The sequence below is a fragment of the Carettochelys insculpta genome, chromosome 8, assembly GCF_033958435.1.
Source record: "Carettochelys insculpta isolate YL-2023 chromosome 8, ASM3395843v1, whole genome shotgun sequence".
NCBI lineage: Eukaryota > Metazoa > Chordata > Testudines > Carettochelyidae > Carettochelys > Carettochelys insculpta.
Genome location: NC_134144.1, coordinates 7,331,570 through 7,347,655, shown reverse-complemented (window position 1 = coordinate 7,347,655; position 16,086 = coordinate 7,331,570). Strand labels below are relative to the sequence as shown.

Sequence of the window (16,086 nt, the reverse complement as noted above, 5' to 3'; positions counted from 1 at the left end):
TTGGCTGAAAATGTTGTTATTTGGGGGTGCTGAAAACTAGAGACACCCACCCCTCCCCCGCTGAATTTTGTACCAGGGCTTGACTCACTCTTGCCCAAGACAGAGCTCTTAACTGCAACACGAACTGAGCATGATATGAGATGAGTTTGGAATCTGGGAGCAGCGCATCCTTTGAGGTAGGGAGTTTGTACACAGAGGCAGGGTGTTAAGCTAGCAAAAGCCTTGCCATTAACATAGGGTAAGGATCATTAAATGATACCAAAAGTATTGCTGGATACCCCAGTTGAAAACCGCAAGCAGTTCTGTAGCACCTTCAAGACAAACAATTTTATTTGTTAGGTAACATTCTACAGATTAACATGGCTACTCCTCTGAGAACGGTCAAAAATGGGAAGCAAAGGCTCATAATAAACAGTGAGAAGGGAGAAAAGTAAATAGTGTGTTCCCCAGTGGTCTGTAGTGGAGCCAGAGCTATTTGGCACGTTCATAAGAAAAAAGGGTAAAGAGTGAGATGGCAAAATTTGCAGATGATATAAAATTTCTTCAAGATAATTAAGTCTGAAGCAGACTACAAAGAATTACAAAGGGATTTCACAAAACTGGGTAACTGGGGTTCACAATAGCAATATCTATGAGAAGTAAGATTAGTCTTACAGGCATGATATTCTTTTCTGGCACAACAGTTCTAAAGAAAGTGGAAAAATGTACAGAATTAGGAGCTAGGAAGCTCCAAATACACAATGCCTGGCAGTTGCCATGACAGATCTATTTGAATGTTTTTACTGCAGGGAAAGTGTTTCTTACATTATTTTGTCCCAAAACTCTGCCATGAATAAGTGGGTCATTTCTACAGAATACACAAATATAAAAGCAAGTAAAGGCTGAGGAGCAGGTGTCATCCTTACAGCAGATGTAATTCGGTGTTGATAAATGCAGAGCAACATCCTCAGGAAAATATAATTCCAAATATGCATATAAAACAATAGGTTCAAAATTAGCTGAACGCATCAATAAAGAGATCTTGAAATTATCAGGCAGCAGATTTAAAAAAAAACAGAAGAAACAACAAGCAGTGCTGGGACACTTTACAGGCTAAAAAGCCTTCCTGTAACAACCTTTTAGGTACTTGAAAAGGGAGAAAAACGGTTCTCCTTAGCTTCAGACGAGACAAGAACTAATGGGCTTAAATTGCAGCAAAAGAAATTTAAGTTGAACATTAGGAAAAACTTCCTGTCCAGGTGCTTAAGCACTATAATTAATTACCGAGGGTTGTGGAACCTCCCTCATTAGAGATTTTTAAGTGCAGGTTAGACAAACAAAGGTCAGGGATAACCTACATGGTACTTGGTCCTGTCATGAGTGCAGGAGACTGGACTTGATGACCTCTCAAGGTTCTTTCCAGTTCTAGAGTTCTATGACTCTTTGCCACAGCATGATATGAAGGACAAAACAATAATGGGGTTCAAAAAAGAACTAGGTAAGTTCATGGAGGATTAGTCCCTCAATAGTTATTAGCCAGTATGGACAAGCATCCAAAACCACATTCTGCATGTCTATTGTCTCCATTTGCCAGTAGCTGGGAATGGGTGACAGGATGAATCTCTCAGTGGTTGCCTGTTGTATTCATGCCCTCTGAAGCATTTGGCATTTCCTGCTACCAGAAGTCATTGAGTCCAGTCCCCTGCACTCACAGCAGAACCTATCATCATCCTTCACAGATTTCTTTTTTTTTTTAAATCTAACCTGTCCCCGACCCTTGAAAGGCCCCCTCAAGGACTGAACCCACAAAAATGGATTTACAAGACCAGCGTGCGAATCACTGAGCTACTTTCCTGGCATTAAGTCAGAGGGAAGGCTTGCAGAAGAGATCTGGCCACTGCCCATTGTATTTCCTGTGGGTCTGAGCCCAGTGTGGTCTGCAGTAACATGGCCACTAGTTCCTTGTTGTGGAGGGAGAGGATATCTTCAAGGTGAAGGGAAATGGAGGTTGTGTAGCTAAGAAGTTACTTAGGGAATAGGTGGAAGGGAGCATACCTGCAGTGCAAGCTCATCAAACTGCAAATCCATCCAATGTTCTGCAGATGTTGATTTGTGCCTATACAATAGGGTTCTGAGACAAGCCTTTCAAGTTTATACTGTACCTGAACTGCCTAAATGCAATGAAAATAAGAATAGCAGTAGACAGACTGACATAAGGCTTTTTAAAAGAGAAAGCACGTTTGGCATCAGTTCATGAAGTTCTTAAAGAAAACTTGACAATTCTGAAGTTATCAAAGAGTCTCTCATATGAGCATTCAGAACCGCTACAGAAACATTAGAAAAGAGACCAAAGGGGAGCCATCAGAGAAACACACTGAAGCCAATGAGCATTTTGCCTATATAAGAATTGCAAACCAAGTGGGATCGATCATTTGATTGTAAAAAGAATCTGGTGTGCACTAGTTAACTCTGCATGAAGCCTCTATGAGCTCCATGCCAGTCCCAAGCCTGGATGAAGGAGGAGGGTTGGTCAGATGTGTGTCGATGCACTGACCGTCAAACAACAATACGAATGAAATCTGATGCCAGTACAACTAAATCAAGACCCTGGTATTCAGCATAATGGATGGTTCGAATAGGAGAGGCAGAACCCACAGAGAATGGATAGATGATATAGTAGATTGGTGCAGAGCTAGCCTACAGAAACTAAGCCACACTGGACAGGGAAAGATGGAAGGAAGTAGTGAGAGAGGCATCAGACACCAACGGTTATTGATGATGATGATGATGATCATGTGCACTTGTTGAGTTTTACCAACAGATAAAATGAGGCGGGGAAGGCATTTGTTTTAATTCTTGGCACAGACTAGATTCACCTAACCTCTTCTCCCCTACCCCCACCCACAAAAAAAAAAAAGTCCACACAAATGTACATGCATGAGAAACAAGCTCAGTGCTTCTTTTCTGGTGGTATGTATCTCTGCATCAAAGTTCTACCAGCAGGGCCTGGAGCCGGAGCCCTCGGCAGCCCCACAGCAGTGCAGGGTCCAAAGCTAGAGCCCCTGCCAGTCCCACAGCATTGCAGGCTGGGAGCCAGAGCCCCTTGTTACCCCATGGACAGCCCCAACTGTAGGAACCCAGTGAGAGGGGTAGAGGTGGGAGTCAGCTGCTTTTCTCCCCAAAAAGCACTCAAACATGGCCTCATCACCTTAGCCTTTGTTTCATGGCTGGGAAGGTTTCGTGAAGGTATGTTGAAGGTGCATGAATTTTTGAGAGTGACTAGTTTGGATCATGTGTCTGCTTTGTGACAGCGTATGAATTGACGGCTGAAGGCTTTAAAAGTGGACATTTATTTTACTGAAATCACTTCCTGATTTAATTTATACATTGGGAGGTGGGGTTATTGTGCTTAGGGAACCCCTATTTTATGAGCTAATGGTAGATTGAGGCATTTGTAAAAATTAAAGCTAAAAAAATTGAATAGCTCATGACAGTGACTAGTGTGCATATGTTGCTGTATGTCGCACTGTATTACTGTTTTCTTGTCCTTCACAGTTCTGAAAAGTGACTTCACATACACTGACAACAATGTGAAAGGATTGTGCCTTGGTCTTCACTGGCTTCATTATAGTTCTGTATTTTTTCCCCCATTGCAAAGAAATGGCTCAAATTATGGATCACTTGTAACACCAGATTCCACACAAACAAGAGTCTACTGTACCTCTAAAATAAATAAACACTATAATCAGTGAAAGAAAAGTGTGCTAATGGCACCTTCAAGAGTCAAAGGTTGATTCTGGGCTTGGCATGGACTTCATATGTGAAATTGGCCACATCAATGAACCTTTCTGGGTGAAATTCAAGCCCAACTGTAGACAGTGGAAAAACATCCACTGATTTGCTGGGTCCAGAAATTTTCTACTGTTTGTTTAACTTTCGCTGTGGTGACTTGCTCTCCCAGGATGTTTGTGATGTTATTTAACTGTTTGATGCACAAAAAGCCCGTGTTACAGAAGTACAAAATGTTATTCTTTTATTGTGATAGCCAGTGCAAACATTTCCTGTTGTGCTGTGTAACTCTCTCTTTAGTGGACACTACTTCCCCAATACCATAAATATGTATGTAAGTCAACGATTAAAATTGGCAGGGTGGCACGTACCACAGGTGATTAGCTGAGCATAGTCTTATCTAGCACACAGGTGTTTCATTTTGTAGCTGACAGCCAGCCAGTGCTAGGCATATCTGGGGGGGGATCCCTCACAGTTTTAGCACAGAGAGAGACGTCCATGTCAACTAGAACTAATTATAATAATCCTCATTCATAACAAATTTAGCACTTCAGCCAGATTTCTCGGCTACCATGCCAACACCACTAGAAAAGAAAACAGTACTCCCTTTTTAGGATTAAATAATGTAGAACTTTCGGACAATATTTGTATCAAGAGTTCATATTTATTCTTTTTTCTCTCCTTATATTGAATCAAATCCCAAAGTCCTCATCACTCAAGAGCAACTGTGGAAGACAGTGGAAATTCCGCCCAAAAAAGCACTTTTGTTTAACTTGAGCACATGTAATTTATCTACAGTGTGCAGCTTACAAGCAGGGAATGAAATGAAGTCAGTGCCCAGAAAAACACCAGATAAAATTTTCAAACAAGCGCAACATTTCTATTTACTTCATACAAGGGCAATTTGTCTTGAGATAATCACAAGCTTCACTGAGTGCAATGGAATGAACTCTGTGGCAAGAACTTTAAAAATACACCTGTGAAAATGCGTATCCAACTTCCTTCTATTTTCTGGAAAAGATATAGGTTAGCTTTTCAAAGTAACTGTATCTACTTGTGAACAAATGTGGACTCCAGATGAGGCTTGTGAAAACGAATTCCCTTACTAGCTAGCTAGGCAAGCTAGACATTCTTTGCATAAAAGCCTGTCCTACTACTTGTAACAATGTTTAAAATACCCTTTTGAAGTGTAAGCAAAGTTGTAAAACTTTTAAATGGTTGGTGAAGGGGTTGGGAGGTGCCATTGAGCTGGGTGCCAGTCTTTTGTTGTTTACTCCTGTCCGTAGTCCCATGATCAAGCTCGGAAACGAGAGTTTTATTTGCCAGAGGAAGTGGTTGGTGAAGCAAGATAAAATCTATTATTTATACAGGTTCAATGGAATGCACAGAGTGGGCCCTCTGCCCAGGAAGCTAGCTATCTAAAGCTCCAGTCCTGCAATTTGAGCAATATGCCTACCTGATGCCAGCTGCAAGATTGGGGCCTAAACGATCATTTACTGATGAAACATCAATGTAAACAAATGTAAGGTAAACAAAAGTTATCCGAGATCAATTCCTTAAGGTCTCTGTCAGAAAACTACACACCTTAGAAAAGGGTTATACTTGAATTTTCTCTCCCCTTATCTTCAGATTGGCAGGTTCCCCAGTCTTGGTAGGTGCCTATTCATCTCCACTGTACTGTTTTAATCCATCTCCCTTCTTGTAGCCCTCCGTCAGATAATGTGTCTGATTTACTGATCTATTACTAATTAGTCTCCTCAGGGCTAAATTGAAGTATGTCTCCATAGAATCATCCTCAAGAATCTCCGTAGGGTGATATTTTACTCCTTTAGCTCATCAAACAATAGACAAAATTTCAGAGAATGAATACCATGGCAGGAATGTAATCTCCGAGCTAACAGCCACACAGACCAGGCACATTCTCCTTAAGAATCTCAGGTTATGTCTACACTACCCCAGAAGATCGACACACTCAGGGTCAATCTGACAGAGTTTGAGTCCGCACACCTAATATGGATACAAAAAAAATTGACCTCTCAGGGGTAGCAGTCGATCCCTGAACTCCTTGCAAGTCATGAGGAGTAAGGAAGGTCTTACGGGAGAAACTCTCCTGTCAACTTTCCCCGGTACAGACAGCCAAGTTAGCCAAGCACAGATATGTCGATTTTAGCTACGCAACTGCCGTAGCTAGAATTGTATGTCTGTGGTCAACTTACTTTGCTAGTGTAGACTTGTTCTGCCAGTGCCATTCAGCACAGTTCTCTTTTACAGCTCAGTCTCTTAGAACAGAGTTAGATGTTTTTTTTCAACATACATCCAGAAAATAAAAAGTGCTAATATCACTGTTTTTAAACGGCTGGGTCACACTTTTCTCTGCCTTTGAGCTGACGTGAGAATTTTACTTGGACAAACAATTCAGGGTCCAAACTTTTAAGATTTATTCCAGACTAATAACAAGGTTAGTCTTCAGCTTGGGGACATGCTTCATTGCCTACAGCTGCCTATCACACTCGGAGCCTGCCTACGAAGAAAAAATGGTATCTACCATTAAAAAACAGTCAGTCTTAAGCCAGTCTATGCTAGCCAAACTGTTTTAACAGAAGACACTTTGAAGACAACTTGATGATGCATATTTAACCTCCTCTGGGTGACAATGAAACTAGTTCAGTAAAAATAACTCAGGCCACTTTAACAAACAGTTCAGGCCCAGGTTTATACTATGGGAGACAGTCTTTCCCCCCAGTGGAGCTGACCAGAGGAGAATTCCCCGACTTAGGTATCATGTATGACAGGAAACCTGGCTAGCCCTGGCATAGGCAATATGGGGTGTGAGGCCACCACAATGGTATTACAGCCATCTCAGGTTGAGCTGTTGTACCTCAAAGCAGCTCCCTGAGCAGCCTACCTATACAGCAGCTATTTTAGGATTCTGGGCTGGTTGGAGAGCAAAGATGGCTTAAACTCTCCCTGAATTGCATGTGCCTGTGCTGTGCCATCTGAAAGCCCTAGGGCTCTAACAAATTTTCAAACTGTTTTAGCTTAACTGGTTTTGAAACCAGATAGAAAATTTCCCCAGTGTAGATATTCCCTTTAGTGGCAGTTCTAAAGGTTGATTAGACTCTGTTCTCCATCAATTTCCTACCTGTGTTCTCTCATTTAAAGCAGCCTTTAAACTGTAGTGTGCACCTAAAACAAAGTGCTTGCTCCTTAGAATCTTTAATTATGTATGGCAAGAATTTATTATAAGACTTTTTGATGCAACTGACCTTTCAGTCTCTCTCCTCCCCTTCCCCTCTGAAAAGTTTTGCTGCTGCTCAGATATTCAGCAGTTATGTTTCAAGACTGACAATTATCTCATAATGAAAAACAAGTCACAATTAATAAAGCTCAAAACTAATACCTGCTAAATTCATTTAACAATTTAATGAAGTAGGAGAGAGTCTTATGAAAAGACTTTTAAAAGCAAGAGTCTCAATTTCCAATTAGAACTATCATTCAAGAGGAAAGATAAAGATATTTCAATTGCTATTTCTCCTCCTTCTTTACAAAAGGGAACTTCATTTCTGCAAATGATTCTGAATGTAATGTCCACTATGGATAGGGTGAGGTTATGGAATCAAAATTGTTGATTCACAAAGTTCTATGGAAATAAATAGTACATGATAATAATCAGGAAACCCTAAGATTTACTGCACATGCTTCTGGAGTCTAAAAGAGACAAAATTATATGAAGTGTTTTTTCTCAGCCACTATGCGAGAAATTTATCAACACCAGTGTGTTCATCAGATAAAAAAACAAATCCTTTGCGTATCAACTGTGGCACCTCAGACTCCAATTAGGTTAACTGAACTGAATGTCATCTTTCATGACACTAATCCAGGCAGAATTTGGACTGAAGAACAGAAAAATTCCTCAGAAGCAGGACACACTGAGATGGGAAGCTTATAATAATGATTAGAGCCCATTGCCAATTCAAATGGAATTCAAGTTCAGTTTGAAATCTTTTGATATGTTGATGAATGTACATCCTTAAAAATGATTGTGGTTGGCAAGCTGTACTAATAAATGTAAAATTAATGTAACATCTCACAATTAATTTATGGGGACCATGAGGTGGAACAATTCAAATCAGCAACTCAACCAGGTTGTGGGCATTGTATACAGTATTCTTAAAGGTATAAGGCTTAATCAACATCTGCATCCCTTTATGTTAAGTTTTAAAGGTATTCGGAGGCAATTTCATACAAAAAAGGAAAAAACAAATCTGGCAGGAACTCAAAACACTAGACAGCCAGAGACAGTATATGAAAACAATGGTTTGAAGAGGCTATTTAGTAGCAGGGAATTGGTGGGGTTTAGTCATGATAATTGCACAGAATTTCATCAGATTATCCAGAATTTAAATTGGTATTAGATTCCAGCTCAAAAAATTTCCCATGCAGCTGGAAACAGGAATGATACTGGGAACTGATACTGAGAAACGCAGATCCAGTGCTCTCTAGTCTAGCTTTACATAAAAATCCACACTACAGGAGCTCACTAAATCAACCTTCCAAACATTTTTATATTCATTTTACAAGAGCTAATACACTTGGCATATTACACTCTGACTGCGTTCTGTTCATTACCTGAAACTAAATGGACAGAGGTCATTCCAAATAATCACGCTTGCAAACATACAAGTCCTAGTCACATGCATATGCTCCCAAATTATGTAGAGGGATATTACCCAATTTCCATACACTTCATATTGTACATGTACAAGCTATATAAAGTATAACTTTAGGATGAAGAAATCCTTACGTTCTTAACAGGTGGTTAGAAAATGCTACCCCAAAGAAAAAGGCTTAGTGTTAATATAAAATCATCATCTACAAAACCTCCTGGGCTTCCAGAATTATGATAATGGATGCAGTCCTGAGTAGTAGCAGCTGAAAATCCTCAGTTCGTTTCAGGCCCAAGAATATTTTTTTCATGATGACCAGGAATCTTGAATTACTTCACATACATACAAAAAAAATAAAAACAATTATTATCCTCCTTGGGAAATTGAGGGATGGAAAAGTAACGCTGCTTCACACATTAATCAGAGTCAATATTAGAGTCACCAAAAAGTACGCATGCCTCTCAGTTCCCTATTCTAATCGCTACCTCTCCTTAAAATGACTAACAATACTTGTACCTTTGACCAAACATAGGCTCTCTCTACGTCAGAGCTGGAAGTGTAAATTCCAGCTCAAGGAGAAATACTTAAGGTAGCTCTGATCAAGGTAATGTGCTAAAAACAGAAGTGTAGCATTGGTGGTGGGAATGATGAAAGGCACTAGCTACCCAAAGTCCTAGGAACGGTCCTGGATGCTTGGAGCAAGTTAGCTCCTCTCACAGCTGTGGCTGCATTTCTATTTTTAGTATGCTCGCTCAGTTGGCATAAGCTGTCTCTCCTTGTAACTGTCTCCTCAGCTTTGGGCTCCTTTTGAACCCACAAACCAGCCAGAAACCTCCTTCTTGCACAAATAGCCATGCCCTTTATTGTCTGTGTCAGTTCCCACCAGCTTTTATATACCACGGTTGAGCACACCAACTGCCAACTCCTGCAGCTAGCTGGAAAGAACAGCCTTCCACTCCCAGGCTCCTCCCCTTCTCTCTCTCTACTTCCTTCCTGCCAGGTTTATACAGCCCTGAGACTTAGGAGGCCTGTAACTGTTCCCCATTTACTTCCTGGTTTTGGGATTACTTGGCCAGTGCTTTCTGCTGCAGCTGGCATGGCAGAGCTCTGGTTCCCTCTTCTTAGCCAGACGTCTGTCAAACTCCTCGAGAGCTGGAATTTACATCTCCTAACTCTAGCACTGACACACCCATAGACACATTCAAACGTAAGTGGGAAGCTAAAGAGATTTGCAACTGTTATTCAAAGTACTACAGTAATGCAGGCTCATGACATAAAGTGTTGAAACTATATATGTCATATTATACTCTTCGGACATGTGGACTCCATGGCTACGTCTACACGAGAGGGTTTTGTCAACAAAACCCACAGTGTCTACACACAAAATGCATTTTGTTGACAGTCTGTCGACAAAACTCTGCACTTCCGCCAACAGTATTCTGCCTCTCCACTGTGAGGAAGAATGCCTTTAAAGCCATATAACTGTTACAAGGGCCCTCTGTCGACAGACAGGGCTTATGATTCACTGGGCAGCCCTGCTTGCTGAGCTTCTGGTTGGCCGTTCTGTTGAGCGAGCAGCTGGGCAGTCCAGCCACTCTCTGTTGACAGAGCGGATTGCTCTTTTGATTCACTTTTGCGTGTGGACGGGGTCTGTCAGCAGAAATTTTGTGGAATGATTTCTTCCAACAATAACTTCTGTCAACAGTTCACTGTAGTGTACACATAGCCCCCTGAATTTCCGTCTTTGTAGAAACAATATGTGGTCCTGATTCAGCTAAATATTTAATCACATGCTTAAAGTAGTTAGCTGAACAAGGATGGATTTAAATACATACTTTGGTGCTTTTGCATAACTAGGCCTAATTGAGGCAGAAACTACATCGAGAGTTTCTTTCAAGCCAGAGGATGGGGCAAAAAAAAGCCACAACAAAAGGTGATTGTAAATCAACTATGTGACTAAATCTCCCGCCTATCCATTCCCATTCCTGAATAGTAAAAGACAGTATTATAAAAACTTATTCACTCTTCTTCTTTAATACAATACTCCCTCTGCCACCCCCAAATGAAATTTAAATACACAACAATAAAACATGCATTAGGTTCTCTGTCAAAAATGGCAATCACATCTCAGATAAAGCATACAGGCTCAGCCCTGAGGCTAAAGTTAGCAAGACTTCAGCTGACTATAATGTTTGTTGAGAAAGCGGAGAGAAAATCTCTCTCAGGTGACACAATTTAGATTGCAATAGCTGAAACACAGCACAGCTGTTCTCTGAATATTTTAGATAATACTCTGCTGTAATTGATAATATTACGGCTGCTGTCTCTTTCACTGCTGTGGTACAATAATTACAATACCAATAGATATATTACCCACCTATTCTGTCATCAAAGTCCCCTATATATTTCATCTGGGTTATTATTTTCTCCCTGTGACATATGCTGGTAATACAGATTTTTTTTTTGACAGTAGAGGATCCTCAAGGTAAACAGAGCAGAAATTACCTACCCAGAATTTTTAGCAGAAAAAGGACTGGATTTTGCTTTCCTAACTCTGGTCAGGCACAAAATGTGACATCTATAGAAGACTTAGGTAGGCACTGTAACACGGAGCATCACAATGCCTAACATGTAGGTACTAGAAAATCTTAAGAATAATACTGTGATTCACAAAGCATCAAGGCAGAGAGCCACCTAGGCTAGCCAATGGGAGATGTCCACTTGCTAAGCCCCTCCCCTTTCATGGGGATGGGTGACTAAATTCAGGCTGCAGGAAGGCATCTACCTATGATTAATATTTCATGGGAACCACCTCATGGCCTAGACACCTCCATAATTTCTTATGGGAATGTGTTAGGCCCGGTCTCACTCCACACACAATAGGAGGAGAAGGAAGAAGCGGTGGTGCTTCCATTCATAACTTTTGCCCAGTGGTTAGTCAGTCACTTGGGACATTGCAGGTCCACATGCAATTTGCTATGGAATATTCTACCATGGATGGGGCTCCCTCAGTCTTGCCTCTTCAAACTGTTCAATTACAATACGTAAAGAGCAGTTAGATTTGACTTGGGATCTCCAGCTCTCTGTGCGAGTGTTCTAAGCACCAGACTCATTTTTAATCTTGCTGTCTGGTTCAACAAAACTCTCAGGACGGTCAAAAAGGGGCAAAAGGAGACAACGCAAACATTTATAAATTTGAAAAGTTTCAAAAAAATCAAAACACACACAATTTAAAAAATGGTAAATGGATCCAATTGGAAACCAGCAAAAGGGAGATGACTGAAATTTCAAACCTTTTGATTAGTTTGTTTTTCTAATTTTCAGCTAGCTCCTGTCGTTAGACCAGCAACTGCAGGTCAAGTGTGCTATGATAATTAGCTAGGACTTGACGCTATGGATGCTCTGGAAACTAAGACTGATACAGAACACTGTACACTCATCCTCTCATCGACACAGGATAGCATGTGCCTATCAGATCAGTCGTCCACTCTGGGCACTGGCTTCCCAGAGAATATCAAGTGAAACTCAAGGTCTCAACTCTTACCTTCAAAGCACTCAATGGCCTGGGCCCAGGATAGCTAAACGATTCTTTGAAGATCTGGAATGGCTATGAATTCCCAACCACACTCCATTTTTTTTACATGTTCTAGTTAACGATGGCAACAACCTGTGTCCCCATCCTAGGACTGACCCAAAGCCCTTTAGTTCACTGCTCTCTGGTTTAATCTTGGCGTGCAGGAGACAAGCCACTTCAATGAAGGGTGCTCAACTGCGGAATCTTCTCCCGGCATTGACTGAGAAGAGCTGAGATCTGCTGAACCTCAGCTCACATTACAAGGCCTCTCTGGCCACTACATTTCCCCTAGGGGGTGGGGGAAGAGTGGGGAAGACATAAATCACTAAGAAGGACTGAGAAATTAAGCAGGATTCAGAGACTATTTAAAGTTTAGTCTTCAATTCATGCTTTTCAATAATGGGAAATGCATTCAGAGCTTGGATTGGGAATATTTTATAAGACAGAAAGGAAACTATGGAAATAAAAATAAGTAATTAAAATAAAACTTTCATTTTACACCTGAACTTCAGAGCTTCCAATCAGTGCATCACGATGACAGCCGAAGACCCTCAGCTGTAATTGTGAAACTCTGTTCAAGTGAATAATGCAAACAAGGGAGGATTTGCCCCCAGAATATTTAGACAAGCTTTGAGAAGTCCTGGAAGTTTCATAATATATGATCATATTTTATAACCCACTTTTCCAGAAGGCTGTTGTACTTTATATACAGTTTTCAATACAGAAGTTAATTATAATATTACTGGCCACATTAGGGTAGCATTCTCTATAGTATTCAGTATTAAACAACAATAAACTCTTCATGATGGTGGCCTAATAAAGTTTCCATATAAATGTCTGTGAAGCAAGTCCCTATTTTAAACATTACTCTTTTTCTCTCATGCAGCTAATATTTCAGTAAAGTCTTGTTCCAAAAGGAGAAAAAAAAAATTCTTCAGTAGAAAGAGAAGTCCTGTGGCACCTTATAGACTAACAGATGTTTTGGAGCATAAGCTTTTGTTGGCAAAGACACACTTCATCAGATGCCCATGAAAGCTTATGCTCCAAAACATCTGTTAGTCTATTAAGTGCCACAGGACTTCTATTGGTTCTGCAGACACGGATTAATACAGCTACTCCTCTGATATATTCTTCAGTGTTACTTTGGTGGCAAAAGTACTTTAGGAGCTGCTCAGGAAGTCTATTTTGAAAAGGAGAATGTAGATCATATGACTATCAACCATAAGCAAAATCCCATTCCAGTTTCATTTGAACTCAGTCCAGCAAGTTTTTTTTTCCAGAGCATTTGTAACCTTCTATTTCAGTCTATAGGCTTGCTCCTGTTTCAGATTTTCAAGGGCATAAGGACGATGATGGCAGTTGGGGGTAGTGTCATAGTATGTTCTTGCATCCTTGTGTTTTATTTTTCTCAGAACCCTCTGCCCTGCAAACTGTACAGTGAGGCTCTGCTCTTGAGGGAGGTGCTTAACACAAGAGCATGAATCAGTCCCTCAGGGAGCAAAGAAACACACAAATTCTTTATCTCCCCAAAGCCTTGCTATTACCTCAAAGCAGCTTCTGTAGGAATTCCTGTATTTTAGATAATGTAAGTAAGGTTATAATGCAAGTTCCAAACTCAATGATCATGTAGGGTTTTCCTGTCCATTATCATGCCAACAAAGAGTACGGCCAGCTGAGCCTAAAGGGTCGTTCTCATCCTTTATTTTAAAATATACCATACCAGAAATAATCTCTGCCGTGGAATGAGGACCATGTAAGTCAGATTGTTTTAATAAACCTGTCATGGTTTTAAATCCATTGTAATTCATTTCACACTCCATGCAAACCATTCATTAGTATCTTTAAAACAGAACTCACAGTACAGGGCTTCAGTAGAGTAATAACCTGACACGACGCTAATGTAGCATGGTGATCTGGAAAACGGGATAAACAGTAAGATGGCAAAGTTTGCTGATGATACAAAATTTCTCAAGATCACAGTTAGCTTTGGATTTAACTGTGTTACAAAGGGATCTTTCATAACTGGGGGAGGGGCAGAGGAAAAACCATGAAAGTTAAAATTCAGTGTTGATAACTGCAAAGGAATACACTTTTGAAAACAATCTCAACCATAGATACAAAATGATGGGCTCTAAATTAACTGCTATCGCTCAAAAAAGGCCTGGGAGTCACCATGGATACCTCTTGGAAAACATCTGCTCAATGTTCAGAGGCAGTGAAAAAAGCTGTTAGGAACCATAAAGCAAAACATAGCTATTAAGACAAAAAAAGGGAGTGCATAAATCCATGGAATACCTACACCTTGAATGTGGCATGAAGTTCCTGTTGCCCCACCTCAAAAAAGATACATTAGAACTGGTAAACGCAAACAGCAGGGTAACAAAAACCACTAGGCGTATGGATAATTCAAAAGAATGGGTCTGCTCACCTTAGAAAATAGACAGATAAGGGGAAATATGATAGAGATTTATAAAAATCGTCAATGTTGTGGAAAAGGTGAATAGTGGAGTTTTATGTAGCCCATCGCATAATTCCAGAAGTAAGGGTCACCTGCCCAATGAAATTAAAAGGCAGCATGTTTAAAACAAACACCACATCCAAACTGTGGAACATCTTGCTCTCGAATATTCTGAAGACCAAAAAAAAAAATGGGGTTCAAAAAAGACTAGCTAAGTCCAAGGAGAATAGGTCCACAAGTGGCTATTAGACAAGATGGTCAGGGACACAACACCGTATTCTCAGTCTCTATAACACTCTAACTGTCAAAAGCTGGGACTGGGTGAGGGGAGTGAATCACTCAATTTCCCTGTTCATTTTATTCCAAGCACTTGACACGGGTCATAGCCAGAAAACAGGATACTGAGCCATTGATCTGACCCAGTATGGTCATTCTTATTTTCATAAGGTGTTACTCACTGTATAGAGTGTGTTCCATGTCCCCTTTTACTCCTGATCCAATGAGTATGAGATTCTCCTACAGCTCATGGCTGTTCATCTTAGACATTTAGCTCAAGCTACAGAGACTCATATTTTTAGCTCTGGAAGTCTCTGCTTCACTCCCCAATCCAAACCCTGATGCATCTTCTTCCTTTAAAGCTAGACCTTTTTAGTATTTCTACCTTTATAAAAAATCATCATATGATCTGAAACCAACAGTAAGGAATTGTGCTCCCATCAATACTCAGATTGAGAAACTGCAGTTTATACAGTCATACCCCGAGATACACCCATTCGGGTTATGAGAATTCAAGTTTCCAAGGAGTTTGATTTAAAACCCCTACCTCTTCTTACAAGGCATTTCCTCAAATTTACGAGGACCTATTTCAATTTTGTGCGCCTCAGCGGGACACGAACACCCTGCAGCGGGAGAAAGGCTGCAGCTCCAGGCAATGATTACCCATAGCTGCATCCCGCCCAGCATGTCTCTCGGCAGCTCCTGGCAGCAGTTTCCTGGAGCCCCCGGCCCAGCCTTTACCTGTGGCTGGTCTGGGTAGCCACCTCGGCTCTGCAGCAGCGGCACGCCCCGGCCCAGCTGGTGGTCGTGGGCTCCCAGGTGCTCCCGCAAGATGTGGCTGCTGGGTGCACAGCCCATCCCAGCCCCGCCCCTGCCACTCACTTCCCGGGCGGCTAGGGAGTGACTGCTCCCACCCTGTGCAGCTGTGCCTCGGGCACCGCTTGCTGCCTGTGGCGTTCCTTTGCATTTAGTGCCTCGGCCGCTGCTGGTGGGGCCTCTCCGCTGCACAGCCCCACGTGAGCAAGGCATCGCCCCTTGCCAACTGGGGGCCTCCTGTGCCTGCCTAGCTCCCCATGCGGCCAGCCCCTGACACTGCCCCCTCTCCACTTAACCTAAGCTGTGCTCAGGCTGGGCTGCCACCACATGCCCTGCTCTGCCTTGCCCGCCCCCTTGCATCGGCCCCGCTTCTCCAGCCGCGGGCAGCTACCCGGATTTGCACCCTGCTCCCAGGCGCTTTTTGATTTCCGTTCCCCTGTCTCTGCAGGTAAACAGACATATTGTAGAGTAATTAATTAAGGGAAAATGCTTTGTTAGGTTGTCTTATGATAACTAATATTAACTAC

General features: G+C 41.5%; 1 protein-coding gene across 5 annotated transcripts in view; it reads right to left on the bottom strand.

Moving 5' to 3' along the window:
• Nucleotides 1-16,086, bottom strand: part of ERBB4 (erb-b2 receptor tyrosine kinase 4) — a 932,933-nt gene that overhangs the window by 596,801 nt on the left and 320,046 nt on the right. Inside the window, exons 2-3 of one of the 5 annotated variants that reach the window (XM_075001177.1) lie at nucleotides 13,867-13,922; nucleotides 8,573-8,767 (exon numbers count right to left, since the gene is read on the bottom strand). The exons of the other annotated variants lie outside the window; for them this stretch is intronic. The gene's annotated coding sequence lies outside the window, so the exon portion shown is untranslated. The remainder of the gene's footprint in view (nucleotides 1-8,572; nucleotides 8,768-13,866; nucleotides 13,923-16,086) is intronic. 5 annotated transcript variants of the gene reach the window in all.